Genomic DNA, 15000 nt, shown 5'->3' on the forward strand with positions numbered 1-15000 from the left:
GAACCCAGCCTAAGAGTGTGGGCTTGTTCTTAGCCATTTTCTGTCTTTCTCTAAACAATTTTTGGTAGGGGTGCCCTGAGGAATTGTTGTTTTTTTTTCAAGGGGTGACTCGAGTCAAAAAAGGTTGGGAAACTCTAGACTAGGCTATCAGGCACAGGGACGGGATCCCTGCGCAGGCCGTCGTGGTGATATCACTGGATCACGCCGGCCTACGCAAGGATCCTGTCGTCGGCGTTGTGGATCAGCTCCATTCGTCATGGGAAGGTGTGTACAATTGTTTTTTGTTTGGTGGTCATTGTCTGGCACTGTCTACAAGGGGGAGGTGGGGGGCTGTATAGCACTGTCTAAAAGGGTCAGGTGGGGGCTGTATGACACTGTCTACAAGGAGGGGGCGCTGTTTGGCACTGTCTACAAGAGGAGGTGGGGGCCTCTACGGCACTGTCTAAAAGGGAAAATGGGGGCTGTATTATACTGTCTACAAGGGTGAGGTGGGGGGCACTGTATACAAGAGGGAGGTAGGGGCTGTATGGCACTGTCTGCAAGGGAGAGGTGGGAGCTGTATGGCACTGTCTACAAGGGGGAGGTGGGGGGCTGTATGGCACTGTCTACAAGAGGGAGGTGGGGGCTTTATGACACTGTCTACAAGGGGGAGGTGGAGGGCACTGTGTACAAGAAGGAGGTGGGGGCTGTATGGCACTGTCTACAAGGAGGAGGTGGGGGCTGTATGGCACTGTCTACAAGGCGGAGGTGGGGAATTGAGGGGTCACTAAAGGGGCCAGGGGCATTATACTGTGTGAGAGGCACTAAATGGGCACTATACTGTGTGGGGGCACTAAATTGGGCATTATACTGTGGGGGCATTATACTTTTTATGGGGCATTTTTTTTATTATGGGGTGGGGCGCCGAAAGATAATTTCGCACAAGGCGCAATCTATCGTAAGGTCGGCCTTGGCAGTAGCCATTAGTAACCTCATACATAACCATGATCCGGTGATGTGAGTACAGAACTATTCTCCAAAGGACAATCAAGTCTTACTGCTATAAACATCAACAGTAGTAAAAAATAACCAGTTACTTCACCTATGATAGTGAAAGATGTGTCCACTTAGAATCTGATATTGATGGCCTTTGCTAAGGATTGGCCATCGGTATCAAAGTTCCGGAAAATCCCTTCATTGTTCATGTTTCACATTTGCCAGATTACAGAGGTATTTTCTGATCTTTGCTTCTGCTTTCTTATGTTAACTATAGTTTTATTCATGAACTCATTGAGTGAATATGTGATGCTGAAAGTATTGACTCCCCATAACTCCCCGACAACAGTTCACACTTTTACATATGGCTGATTCAGCTCCTTCATGTGATTTAGGCAGATAGGTAACTTCTAATACTCTGAGTCAGTCATAGTTATCAGAGTCTAAAGGGGAAACCAAGTATCTCACCTTTGTGGACTAGGGAAGCATGATATAGTCCTCCTATAGTCCATTCAGGTGGTTCTGTGACTGCCTGTACAAGGTAGAGAAATTTTTTAATAAATTACATTTCCGCTTTGGTGTAACTTCTTGTAACGTGACAACTACTCTTGGATCTACCCTGTGATTAGAGGTTTTATATTTTATCTTGGATTTTGTCTGAACAGATCCCTCGATTTATACCAGAACTGCTGCTGACGGGTAAGCCTCCCGAATACAGACTCAGGCTTGATCTATCTTTACATTAATTTATCTTTCATTTATACAGATGTGTCTTTTCTTAACTTATCCCTAAACCTGACATATCCTGAGATGTATGGCGCGAGATGTTAACTGGAATATACCTCCGATAGATGCCACCCATCAGCCTCCGTCACACATATATTCCCATGTTAAACATTTTTTATAGATAGATGTCATATGTTGGTCATTTGTCGCCCATAGACTCCAATGTTAAAAAGTGTAAACGTTTAATGTATAAGTTTATAAGTGTAACTTCTTGTGACATGACAACTACACTTGTATCTATCCTGTCATCAGAGGTTTTGTATTTTATTCTGAACAGATCCCTCAATTTGTCCCAGATCTGTTGTTGCCGGGGCAGAGTCCTGAATACAGCGCTGAGGTATTGATTTATCTTTCCTTTCATTCACCTTTCCTGCATATTACTCACACACATCACAAATTATCTGGTCAGAAAATAGACGGCACTGTTGTGTATGAGTGACCCCATTCCTTCATGTCACATAGAAAGTCATGACACTTGGAGAAAGTCATAGTTATCATGAATACTCTTAGTCTTTTGACACCAAAAAGTTCACCAAACAGTCACATAATCTGACTCATGGATACAGAGCCATACATAGAAGATAGGGGTCCTCATAGCAAAGATCAAACTGGGCCCCCCATTATGATGCGCCAATTTAGCTACTGAGGACAGACGGCCGTGAGTTTTGTTTGCCTCTCCATTTTCTTCCCATGACCTTTGGGCCAATTCTCCACCGCCTTGCCTGCCAACAATGTAGTTCCTCTGGAGAGAGGAGTCCTGCGCAGGCTGTCACCACCCAGCCGCAAAGAGGATAAGACCAACCAAGCCCATAGAAGCCGCATGGTCTATCTCTATGTATGTCCGGCCTTGGTTGACTATATTTTATTGAAACATATAATACAAGGAATTTTCAGGCTGATAAGTTATCACCTACATCAGTATCTGTCACTTAAAAAACTCCTTAAGCAACATTCACCCATTACCGTTCATTTCTATTTTTTGTGAAAATTAAGGCAAGATACATAAAATGACCATGTTTCACCGTGCGTTTTGGCACAAAGCATAACAGGTTTTTTTATGCATTTTTACCATCCAACAATTATAGGCCATGTCCCTAAACATTCTTAAACCATCAGCACTGATTGTATAGTATCAGACCATGGCCATGGACAAAAGGAAATAGCAGCACCCGGTTGTAAATTTAGTCTTACATTTCCAGGAGTAATAAAAGAGGAACGGCACAATGAAGCGCTCTATCATGGTCTCAGGTCCAGGTGTAGGAGGGCTGCTCAAAGAATAAGGAGAGCACCCAACTAATGCCCAGCATATAAAGTAGGAGAGTCCAAGGTAAGTGCCAAATATTTCTTGTATCTCTACACAAGTCATGGACACCAGGGCCTGGGTGTGACTGCAACCTCTTCACCCCTATAGTTGTGTTCTCTGGGTTTACACTAACATTACAAAATGTGTTCAATGTCTAACTCGTCCTGTGATAGAAAATGAAATGTGTGACAGTAAATATATTATTATTCATTCTAGATATGGGCTTATTTTATGTTTATTCCATTATGTATTTTACAGACATTTATAACATCTGATTATGTGGCACCAGTGACAGCCGACATGCTAGGATATATACTGTATATATGTAAGTATTATAGCAAATAACAACCTATAGAAATTCTATAATCTGATGTCATCCAGAATGTTCCTATAGAGACACATAACAAGACTGTGGGAACTAATTCCCCAATGTTGTTAAACCAGGCCCGGTCTTAGGGGTGTGCGACCTGTGCGGTTACACTGGGTGCATCACCTGTCACTAATGAATGGGGCACCACTGGTCTTGATCTCTGGGGCACCCATTGCTTGAATACTCAATCCCACTCTTCATGCAAAAAAAAGGAAAGGGCACTAGTGGCTCAGGGAGCAGATACATTTCCTTGATAATGGATTACATTACAGTGTGGCAGACAATATCTATCTGGCGGTGTTATTTGGGCACTGTATGATTGCATTATTTGAGTACTATATTCTACGCCATAAAGCTGAATTCACACGCTGCAGATTTGCTGCGCGGCAAAATTCAAAGGTGTTACAGGTAAATAGTTACAGTTTCAAAAACTCATACACATGTAGCAAAAGTAAACGCTGTGAATTTTGTTGCTGCTCTATATTATTGTTATTATAGACCTGCTACATAAAAAAGATATTATGATATTAGTAATATATAAGGGACTTGTTATTTATGTAATTTCCTAATACATTGTTGGACTATGGAGGCAGTACACAGCGCACACAGAGTGTCTACATTACCAGTACTGCAGTCTGTGCGCCACATACAGGTCCGTCCACATGAAATTGCTGTGTACATGAGCCCCAGTGTATATTTCCTTCATTGTTGGGTTGTCTATACTGAACACACGTCAGTCTGGAGAAATAAAACGACACAATTATTGTTTTTTCCAGAACACCTTAATATCGGCTGCCTGCTGCCAGGGGACTCTCCGAAGCAATATTTCATCTATGCAAGGTGCGTCTATTATTAGTTACTATGTTCAGTATCCACCAATACCCTCCACAGTTAGAATGACACTTTATGTATGTCCTGGGTCAGAATGACCCTTTTGTATGGCCCCACAGTAATGAAGCCCCCTTTTTTAAGCCCCCGCTGAGTCCTTTTATTCCCTATATTAATTTTGCCCACTTTGCACCTATAAAATAAAAAATGATACTCACCTAATAGACGACCAACCGGGTCAGATATTCCGCTTACTACAAAATCAGCGGCCTGGCGCAGACAGCGTGATTCAGTGACGTCATCCTGCTGGGCCGCTGACATCATTAGTATACTCCCGGTGCCTCATTGGCTACAGGCCTGAACTAGGCCATGGCCTATGAAATCATACGGCAGAGCAGGAACCCAATGGCTCCCTGTGCCGTTATTGTTTGTCCAATTTCAGGGGCGTATGGAGCCCTGGAGCTGTGGGCCACCCCAAAGCCCTGGACCCCAGGCAGTCACCCTATTTACCCCTTTGGTAATCTAACACTGGTTGGGGACTGGACTCTGTTCTAGATGAAAATATTGCCATTGATTGAGATGCGTCCTAATACATTGTCTTTCTTTCTCCTAGAATTAATTCCTCATAAGAGTTAATGATAACCACACGTCCCAGGAGGTCAGATCAAAGCTTAAACAGAGCCCTTCACCTCACCTCACATAATGTTCTACATTCAGCCGTATGTATTCAGTAGGAGAGTCCAAGGTCAGTGTATTTTATTAACTGCATCTCTACACGATTGCACAGGGCGCATTACTGGTCAATACTGAAGAGGGCACTACCACCATAGATGGCCTGAGCACCCTCAACTTGCACTCCCGATCCGACATTTAGGGCCCAAACCTATAATATAAAAAAACAGAAAGATACAATCCCTAATTTATTGACTAGGTGATGTTATTTGGGCACTGTATGATTAAAGTATTTGGACACTACATGGTGGATCATAAAGGGGAGGACGTCACAGATACTGCACATGTCACCATTAAACCTAAGGCCGGCCCTGGATGTGACACAATAGCTGCCACGTGACATGCCATTCACACGGACATGACCACTGTGGCCTAGTAACTAAAGACAACAGAACCACCAGCGCAGGAGCCACAGGGAATTTTAAAAGTTAGTAGGGACTATTTGTTATTTTCAGCCATATGCCTCATGCACACAACCTTCACAATTTTCATGTCCGTTTAAAACGGATCCGTGTACCGTTGTGACATCCGTGTGGTTTCCGTTGTCACTCCGCATCTGTTCCGTTGTTCCATTTTAAATGGATGCTGTGCTTCAGTTTGTCTTCCGTTTTAAACGGTCTGTTAAAATACATCTTGTGTGTTGAATGCAGGGAACTTTGGCACGCACTGCCGTTGCTTAGCAACGGATCCGTGAAAAACGGGCGGCACACGGATGTGGTCCGTGTGCCGTCCGGTTTTTTGGACGGACACATAGACTTCAATGGGCCCCACGGTCACTGAACGATAGACAAAAGTAGGACAAGCACTTATTTTGACAGAATGGACGAACAGAACCGTCAAAACAACTGAAGTGTGCCTGGCCCCATAGAAATGAATGTGTCACGGTGCTATCAGTTAAAAAAACAGATAGCACCCTGAATAAATTACTGAAGTGGGCATAAAAGGCTTTTAACTGAAGTGGGCATGAGGCCTAAGGCCTCATGCCCACTTCAGTTATTTTTTTAAGGGTGCTATCCATTTTTTTAACTGATAGCACCCTGACACATTCATTTCTATGGGGCCATGCACATTTCAGTTGTTTTGACGGTTTCGTTTGTCTGTTCCGTCAAAAGTAGTGCATGTCCTAGTTTTGTCCGTCGTTCAGTGACCGTGGGGCCTATTGAAGTTTATGGGCCCGTCAAAAAAACGGACGGCACACGGACTCTCTACTCTCTACACTCTCTACTCCAGTCCAAAAGACTCCACAAAAGACAAATTAGAAGTTTTCCATTAAGGATAAGATTTAATACAAGAATAATGATAAGCTCCTGGTCCCTGATACAAAATCTATACCAGTGTCCTCCAACTATCATATGCCATTATACTGCTGGTGTTATTTATGTGGCAGAGGGGCATTGGACGCTTCCTGTGATAGAAAATGAAATGTGTGAAAGTAAATATATTACTATTCATTACAGATATGGGGCTATTTTATGTTTGTGCATTAAACCCATTATGTATTTTACAGACATTTATAACATCTGAATATGTGGCACCAGTGACAGCCGACATGCTAGGATATATACTGTATATATGTAAGTATTATAGCAAAATAACAACCTATAGAAATTCTATAATCTGATGTCATCCAGAATGTTCCTATAGAGACACATGACAAGACTGTGGGAACAAATTCTCCAAGGTTGTCAATAGGCAGATCATATATTTGTTGATATGATGAACCATACTAAGCGCACGTCATAATATCTTCACAGTTTATACTTTTTGATCCAGAAATACTTATGATCGGCTGCCTGCTGCCTGGGGGACTCTCTGAAGTAATATTTCATTTATATGCGGTATGTCCATCATTGTTACTATATACAGTACCCTCCAGTAGCTCTGTACATTGAAAAAGTGATGAGCGGGCAAAATGCCAAGAAAGGCATAGCAGTGGGGAACTTTGTATAGTTGGTAGGAATAGGCATAATGTAAGTTAGGGGTATCTTTGTCCAAAATGCTGGCCACATTGGGACTGAACGTAGGTGTAAGGTAATTGGATTAGGGGACTTAGGGTAGTGTAGTGGAATTTTAGACAGCTTTGGTCTGCCAAGAACATTTGCGATGTGTCAAGGCCTGGTTAAAGTATCTACAATGGCTTCAGGAAGGGAGAGTAGTAACTAGGGGGCCCGTCAATGACATCGATTTCACGGTGCCACAGGCTGGAAGTTCAATAGGCCTAAATTAGGCCTAATATTTTGGTGTGAAACTGGAGGCGGCCGTACCACTACGATGCAATAGAAAAGGACTTAAGTGAGTTGCATTACACAGTCATGATCTGCAGGCATAGGTGATAATGGACACTGGCAGAATGTTTTTATATTTACAGCACTCAAGCGGAAAGCAATGGAAGGTGCCAGGATATTGCCACGTACATGGCCCCCACAAGTCATTTAGCACAAGAACCTGGACTTGGGGTATACTGGATTGTTTCGAGCCGATAGCTGGAAGTAAAAATTATCCTGGCATCAAGGAAGCAAGGCAAGGTATCCTCAATGGTATCATTCTAGCAAAAATTTGAGGGAACATGGCACGATGATGGCCCAAGTGCCAGGGTGCTTGCGCAGGGTTCCTGGGTCGGTGAGGGCAACATTATCCCAGGAGGGCCTCATAATCAGAAACATTGGAGAGGGACATCTTGGGGGTTTCCAAAATGTTTATAACATGGAGTACTGGCACAATGTTTGGAATTACAGGAGCAGCGCATCTGGATGTAAAGAGAAGCAGAAGAAGGCAACAGTAGCTGGTTGAGTCTGATTCTGATCTGTCAGATGATTATGAGTGGTCTGATGTTGGGGATAGAAGGGCTGATGGGCAAGACAATTAAGGTGCGGAAAAAAAATGTTTAAGCAGGATAAAGTAAAAAGGTAAAAGCGAGGAGGCGTGATACCGAAAGGGCAATCCTTTACTGGAAAGAGGGGGTAAAATTTGGGGCCAGGAAACATGTTTGTTGATTTCTACCTACACACACTTGTCCCAGGAAATGTTGGGAACGATAAGTGGGGGAAGGCTTGTCTAGTTTTTGAGATGTCTATGGAAGCCGTTGCATCTTAAGGGGTTGGGTAGCTGTCAGAGGGAAAAGAGGTAGAGGAGGTTATTAGGGATTGAGTGAAGAGATTTTGTATAGTATTGCAGTGTTATGGTGGTGGACCAGGAAACCCTTATTGATCATGTAACAATAAAAAGGGATGGTGCCTGTGAACCAGGCTGGTAAGTATAAAAAAATACATCTGTTGCATCTAAAAGAGGCCTCAGTAAACGATGCAATAGACAAGGAGTTGAGTGAGTTGCATCATTAAAGCAGAATCTGCAGGTACGGGTGACAATGGATACTTGCAGAATGTTTTTGTGCTTACAGGTCTGAAGCGAGAAGCAGTAGAAGGGACCCGGATATCGCCACGGATAGGGCGTCCATGAGACACAATGAACTGGACTTGGGATGTAATTGACTGTTTGGAGGCGATGGCGTACATTTGCAGAGAACGTAGTTGGCTTTCGAAGCGCGTAAGCGGTCTTGTATCATCAAGTCAACATGCCATGTGGTTTATAAAATGTTTTTCTAATAAAGTCATCACATTGTGATGAGGATAGCTGGCCCGTATTTTCTTCTGTTTGCTGTAAATTTGTTGGACAGTGTGGTCAGGGGGTCATGAAGATTGGTCAGGGTGATCATTGGCTACCTGGGTAGGGGGACAGTGGGGTGCAGGTGGCCACGGCTGGCCCTAGAAGCGGTAATTATCCGGCTATTGAAGACAAATCCTAAATACAATAGTTTAGTGTACATATACAATATCAGATTCAAGCATAGATACGTATAGCATAGAGACGGGGATAGAAATAAGCTCAGTTTATATATAAAGCACCAAAAAAAAGCTCAGTGTTATGGCTACGGACCGCTGCTGCTCACCCACTGCAAATGGCCGCGACCGCTACTACCTGGCCACATGCCGAAGTCCTCCTCCCCAGAGACCACGGCTGGCGCGACCTTCCCTTCCTGGAGTGTGCGAGGAGTAGCTTAAAGTTAATGTGTTGCCAGAAAAACATGTTTGTTTTTTTTTAATTAAACATTTAGTGTGTAGGTGATTAAACATTGTTCAAATTTTTTTTATTTTTTTCACGAGTCAGGAAATATTATAAATTAGATTCTAATTTATAATATTTCCCATTGCTGGTCACTAGATGGAGCTATTCCCAAAATTGCAGCATTGCAAAATTGGGTAAAAGCCCTCGCTCTAGTGAGCTCTCAGCATCCCCCCCTCCTTTATCCTGGCTAGTGCCGGGATAAACGAGGGGTTTGAACGGTCTATCCTCCTACACTGTGTGTCGCCATTTTTTGAGCTAACACACAGTGTAGTAGGTTTACATACAGTAGTAAACGTACACAAACACGAACATACATTGAAATCTCTTACCTGCTCCTGCCGCCGCGGCTCCCTCCGGCCCGTCCGCTCCGTCTGCTGCCGCTGGTCCAAGTGCACAAGTCCGGAAGCCGCGACCGGAAGTAGTAATCTTACTGTCCGGCCGCGACTTCCGGTCCACAGGAAAATGGCGCCGGACGGCGCCAATCTCAAATTGGACTGTGTGGGAGCGGCGCATGCGCAGTTCCCACACAGACGGCGTACACAGAAGTGGATGGAACGGGAGCCGTTCGCAGTCCCTATGGGACTGTGGCTGCCGTATTCCATGTCTGTATGTGTCGTTAATCGACACATACAGAAATGGAACAAAAAATGGCAGCCCCCATAGGGAAGAAAAAGTGTAAAAATAAGAAAAAGTAAAACACAAACACACAAATAAATATAAACGTTTTTAATAAAGCACTAACATCTTTAACATATGAAAAAAAAAATTGTGATGACACTGTTCCTTTAAAGGGGCAGCGCACGCACTTCCTAAAAGTTTCCTATCCTACCCCAGTGCACCCTGGATTATAAAAAGGGCTCTGCCCTCCCACTCCTTGCTTGAAAGTTGTGTGTACTTTTCCCATGTTTGTATTGCAAGTGGTCACTTAGGGTTTTCCTGCTTGCTCCCAGTGTTCCCGTTCCCTGCATCCTATCTCTTGTATCTCGTGCTGTCTCCTAACTGTGCCTGCCTTGTATCTGAGTCGTGTGGTACGGCCTGCTATATCACCACAACTGTGTGTCATCTGCCATCCCTGGTGCCATCCGTCTCGACTGGCGCAACCTGCCACACCTAGCTCTATCTGCGCCAGAGCCTGCTACGGCAGAGCGGCCTAGTGGGTCCACATAGGGATGTAGCCATCTTTAACTTGACTCTGATAACTTGCTGCAGCGTGATATCACACAACAATAACCATTGAAAAGTCATTGAAAAAGTCAAGATAAGGGATCTTTCCACTGTGTATTTAATTCGTTAAAAGTCAAGCTAAAGATGGCTACATCCTGTACCCTAGATCGTGACAGTGCGCTCAGGCCATGGAACCCGCTGGCCAGCCTAAGACCACAGTTCAGGTCATACGGACGGATATGTGTGACCTACATGCACGCCAGGATCAACTCCTCGTGGCTGTAAACTCTATCATCACCCGACTGGATCAACTCCCTGTTCCTTCCCGAGAGACTGCTGCCGTTCCACTGCCCGTTACTTCTCCTGTCTGTTCCAGTTGCACTGTCTCTTCCTCCTCGCTATGACAGTGATCCTAGAGCCTGAGAGGGTTCATCGATCAATGTACCATGCATTTTAGACTGTGTGCTCACCTCTTCTCCTCTGATGAGGCCAAGATAGCGTTCATTATTTCTCTCCTCGCTAGCAAGTCCCTCGCATGGGCGAACCCTATCTTGGAACGTCAGGGGCCATAAATTTCGGACTTATCCCTATTCCTACAGACTTTTCATGCGGTGTTCAAGGAGCCGGGTCTAACATCCTCAGCAGCAGCCAGTCTGCTAACCCTCAAGAAAGGGGGGTCCACAGTAGAAGAACATGCCATCATCTCCTTCCGTACCCTGGCAGCAGAGTTGGCATGGAACAATGAAGCATTGGTGGTGACCTTTTTGCATGGACTGTCCTCACACTTCAAGGACGAGCTGGCAGCCTGCGACCTCCCACCTACCCTGGATGCCCTAATCCTGTTGGCTACCTGGGTCAACATGAGGATCCAGGAACGCGATCAGGAGGTTCGGGAGAGAGACATTTTCACAGATTGGCACCCTCGTTCAGGTCTGTGTTTGTATTGCGGACTTAAAGGCCGTTTCGTGCACCAATGTCCACAAAAGCTGGGAAACTCCAGCACCTAGAGAGGCAACTCTAGGTGGGATGATGCCAAACGTCAAAACCTCTTCCAAATTATCTATTCCTGTGACCATCATCTCGGGAGAGACATCACGCTTCTCCTCTGCCTATCTTGACTCCAGGGCAGCTGGAAATTTCATCCAGCAGGATTTAGGGGACCGACTACATCTACTCACAGTTCTTCTAGAGAGACCCTTTGCTGTTGCTTCTGCAAATGGACTGCCATCAACCCGGTTCTACTGGGTCTGCCTTGGCTTTGTCTACACACACAGGTCCTTGACTGGAGTCCGCCCTGTTTTGCCTCCACTGCCTCAGTCACTCTCCGATCTACCATCTCATTATGCTAGTTTTAGCGGACATCTTCAGTAAGAGCAGGTAGATAAAAACAGTGGGAACCAGGTGGGATCCATTGTAAAAAAGAGACAACATCCAGGCGCAATACTTCAGGGAGTCCAACACATTTTTGAGAAAAAAATATATATAATTCATTGTCTAAAACAATAGATCATAACAAAACATACATAAAAAAGAGAGATAGAGGTTCTCTTGAGGCACAACGCGTTTAGGGGAAACAGAACCCCTTTATCAAGTAAACATGAGACCATAAAGTTTTTCCAGAGAACCCCTTTAATGACCGCCGTGAAAAGGCGTAATGTCATTATTGTCATTCGCATTGTTGGGCGGTCAACTCCAGTTTACTGTAGTATCATTATTATTATTACACCAAAATTGATATGATATTATATAATAATAAATTATATAATATATATATTATTATATTATACCTGTTAGGAGATGTTGTCACCCCCAGACGAGGGCTGTGCCGAAATGTACTTTGTGGTTGGCGCCATCCCGGTTGTGTCATACAGATGGGTATATATTGCGGCATGTTATTTCATATGCTGTACTCTTTGGAACATGTGTTGCAACTAATCCTAGGACAATCACTACTTGTATTTAGCTTGTTGTCCATGTCCTTATCCATCCTGCAGTATTGCAAAGACAATTTATATTATATATGGTATATATCTTTATTTCATATATTGCTTAGCACTTTGCACTTTATAAATAAGATGTATCCGTATTGTTATGGGTTATGTGTTCACCCTGTGTATTTCACTTCCGGAGATGTTGCTATATCTATTGTGTGACTCTTTTTGTCATTTGTCCTCTATATTTAATACAGTTTTTTGATACTTTTCAAAAGCATCACTATTGGTGCTCTGTGCCATTATTGTTTAGGTCAGGTTCGCCCCCTGCCGCTAGGTGCTGTGGGGTAACACATGAGGAGGCGTGTGTAGATGCCTGAGGGACTCAGTGGGGTGCCTGCTGAACATGGTGGGGTGGTTCCCTGGTGAAGGGTGTGGGTCTATCACAGGTTTTCACATGGGCGGTCCTGTAAAGTCTGGCTGGGTAGGAGGGAGGTTTTCCACATTTTCCCTTGTTAACCCTCTTCTGGTGAGTCATGAGGCGGTTGCGGTCTCAGTCCAGACTGAGACACCTAATGAGGTAAATGGGGATCAGTTGGCTGTGTATGTCTGCTTCGAGGGATCCCTGGGTGCCCATCTTAAGCAGGAGGTCAGGAAACATATAGGGAAGGATGAGTATGTGGAGATCTTCCCCCTCCTCCCCTTGAAGAAGTTCTATCTGGACCAGGAGAAGAAGGACTAGAGCAAAAAAGAAGAGGAGGAGAAAAGGTGTTATCTCCTGATTACGCAAATGTTTACCAATTGGTTGCATGCATTTGCGATTCTAGCTCATGTGATTTGCAAAAAATGCTGGAGCACTGATCGGCCCTTTTATGTTTTATGGATTCTATTGGGGAATCACATAGGGTGTATGAGGGCCTGGTATAGCTCTGTTATGATAAAGAAGTCAGAATACAGACAACGCAGTTAAATCTAAGCTTTATACAGAACATAGTGGAACGTCAAAAAAAGCAAAAAAATCGCAAAGACAACCACCACTTAAAACCTTAATTTAAAGAATCAAAAGAAATTTTATAAAACAACACCAGCCCCAAGTGAATATAATTCGGAATGTTACATAGTTACATAGTTACATAGTACGGCTGAAAAAAGACACATGTCCATCAAGTTCAACCAAGGGACGGGAAAAGGGAAGGGAAAAATTTCTACACATAGGAGCTAATACTTTTTGTTCTAGGAAATTATCTAACCCTTTTTTAAAGCCATCTACTGTCCCTGCTGTGACCTTCTCCTGCGGTAGGCTATTCCATAGATTCACAGTTCTTACAGTAAAGAAGGCTTGTCGCCTCTGCAGCTTGAACCTTTTTTTTCTCCAGACAGAGGGAGTGCCCCCTTGTTTTTTGAGGGGGTTTTACATTGAACAGGATTTCACCATATTTTTTGTATGTGTCATTAATATATTTATATAAATTAATCATGTCCCCCCTTAGTCGTCTTTATTCAAGGCTAAATAGGTTTAATTCTTTTAATTTTTCCTCATAACTTAGATTCTCCATGCCCCTTATTAGCTTCGTTGTTCTTCTTTGTATTTTTTCCAACTCCAGGGCATCCTTTCTATGAACTGGAGCCGAGAACTGAACTGCATATTCTAGATGAGGCCTCACTAATGTTGTAGGGGGTAAGGGAATGATAATGCTGGGAACTCTCTCTGTTATACCCTACTTAAACCCTACCCACCACTGCGGGATAGCCGCTCTGATAACAGCAATACAACACTTGAACCTACAGTACCTATTATACGCTAGATCCACCCGGATAATTATTAGTGAGACCGAAGAAATGACCAAAAACGTCCACTTCCAGTGCCATTCCCTTTGTCCGAAGGTTGTAGTTCATAAGGGAAGCAAATATAGTTACTGGCCATACCAATCAGATCCTGACTATACAGTAATAGACATGTGAGATAATTGTTGTTTGGGTAAATATAAGTTTCAAAGATAAGGAACAGTACAGAAGGTTGTATTGATCATGACAATAATTATATAGTTAGATATTCCAAAAAAAAGGACCAGTACAAAATAAAGTTGCACTGATCACAGCAATAGTACTTGTATGTCCCCGGTGTAGAAAGAAGTCAGCTGCATAGTTTAGCTGGTCACCCGATGTCAGTCCATAATGGTGCAGGGGATAGAGGAGTATTCCCTGCACATAATACAAATAGCATCTGATGTCATAAAGTACTGCCCCGGATGTGATGATGAGCGGTACCATTGCACGGTGCAGATGTCTATCAAGCATGTGTCACTGGTGGGAGTATCACGTGTCTTCCATGAAACAAACGCCCAGATTGTAGTCCATAATGCTTCTCATGACATGAGCTGCCAACGTGTGTCAACAGATAGGGAACCAATAAGTGTGTCAGATGCCGGATACCACATCATCGGTAGCTGTGTATTGTATCTGTAGAGACCTGACCACAAATGTATTAACTCTAGTCACTCTCAGGAGTTTTCAGTGGTGGTCCTCTCTGTGATTTTTTTTTTTGCTGTTTTTACCTTCCACTTTGTTCTGTAGTCAGCGTACTGACTGCCCCACGATGAAATCACAGGGCACTTATGGAGTGACAGAGGGAGCCGCCTCCCACTGTCTACCCACCTAAATGCTGCAGTTGCCATTGACTACACCATCTAAGAGGTTAAATGGTCAAGATCAGAGGTTTCAATCACAGTCGTGCTCCTCCAGTGCCCACACAATCACCATGATGGAACAGTACATCACGGTGGCCCTAT

This window comes from Rhinoderma darwinii, chromosome 4, assembly GCF_050947455.1.
Source record: "Rhinoderma darwinii isolate aRhiDar2 chromosome 4, aRhiDar2.hap1, whole genome shotgun sequence".
NCBI lineage: Eukaryota > Metazoa > Chordata > Amphibia > Anura > Rhinodermatidae > Rhinoderma > Rhinoderma darwinii.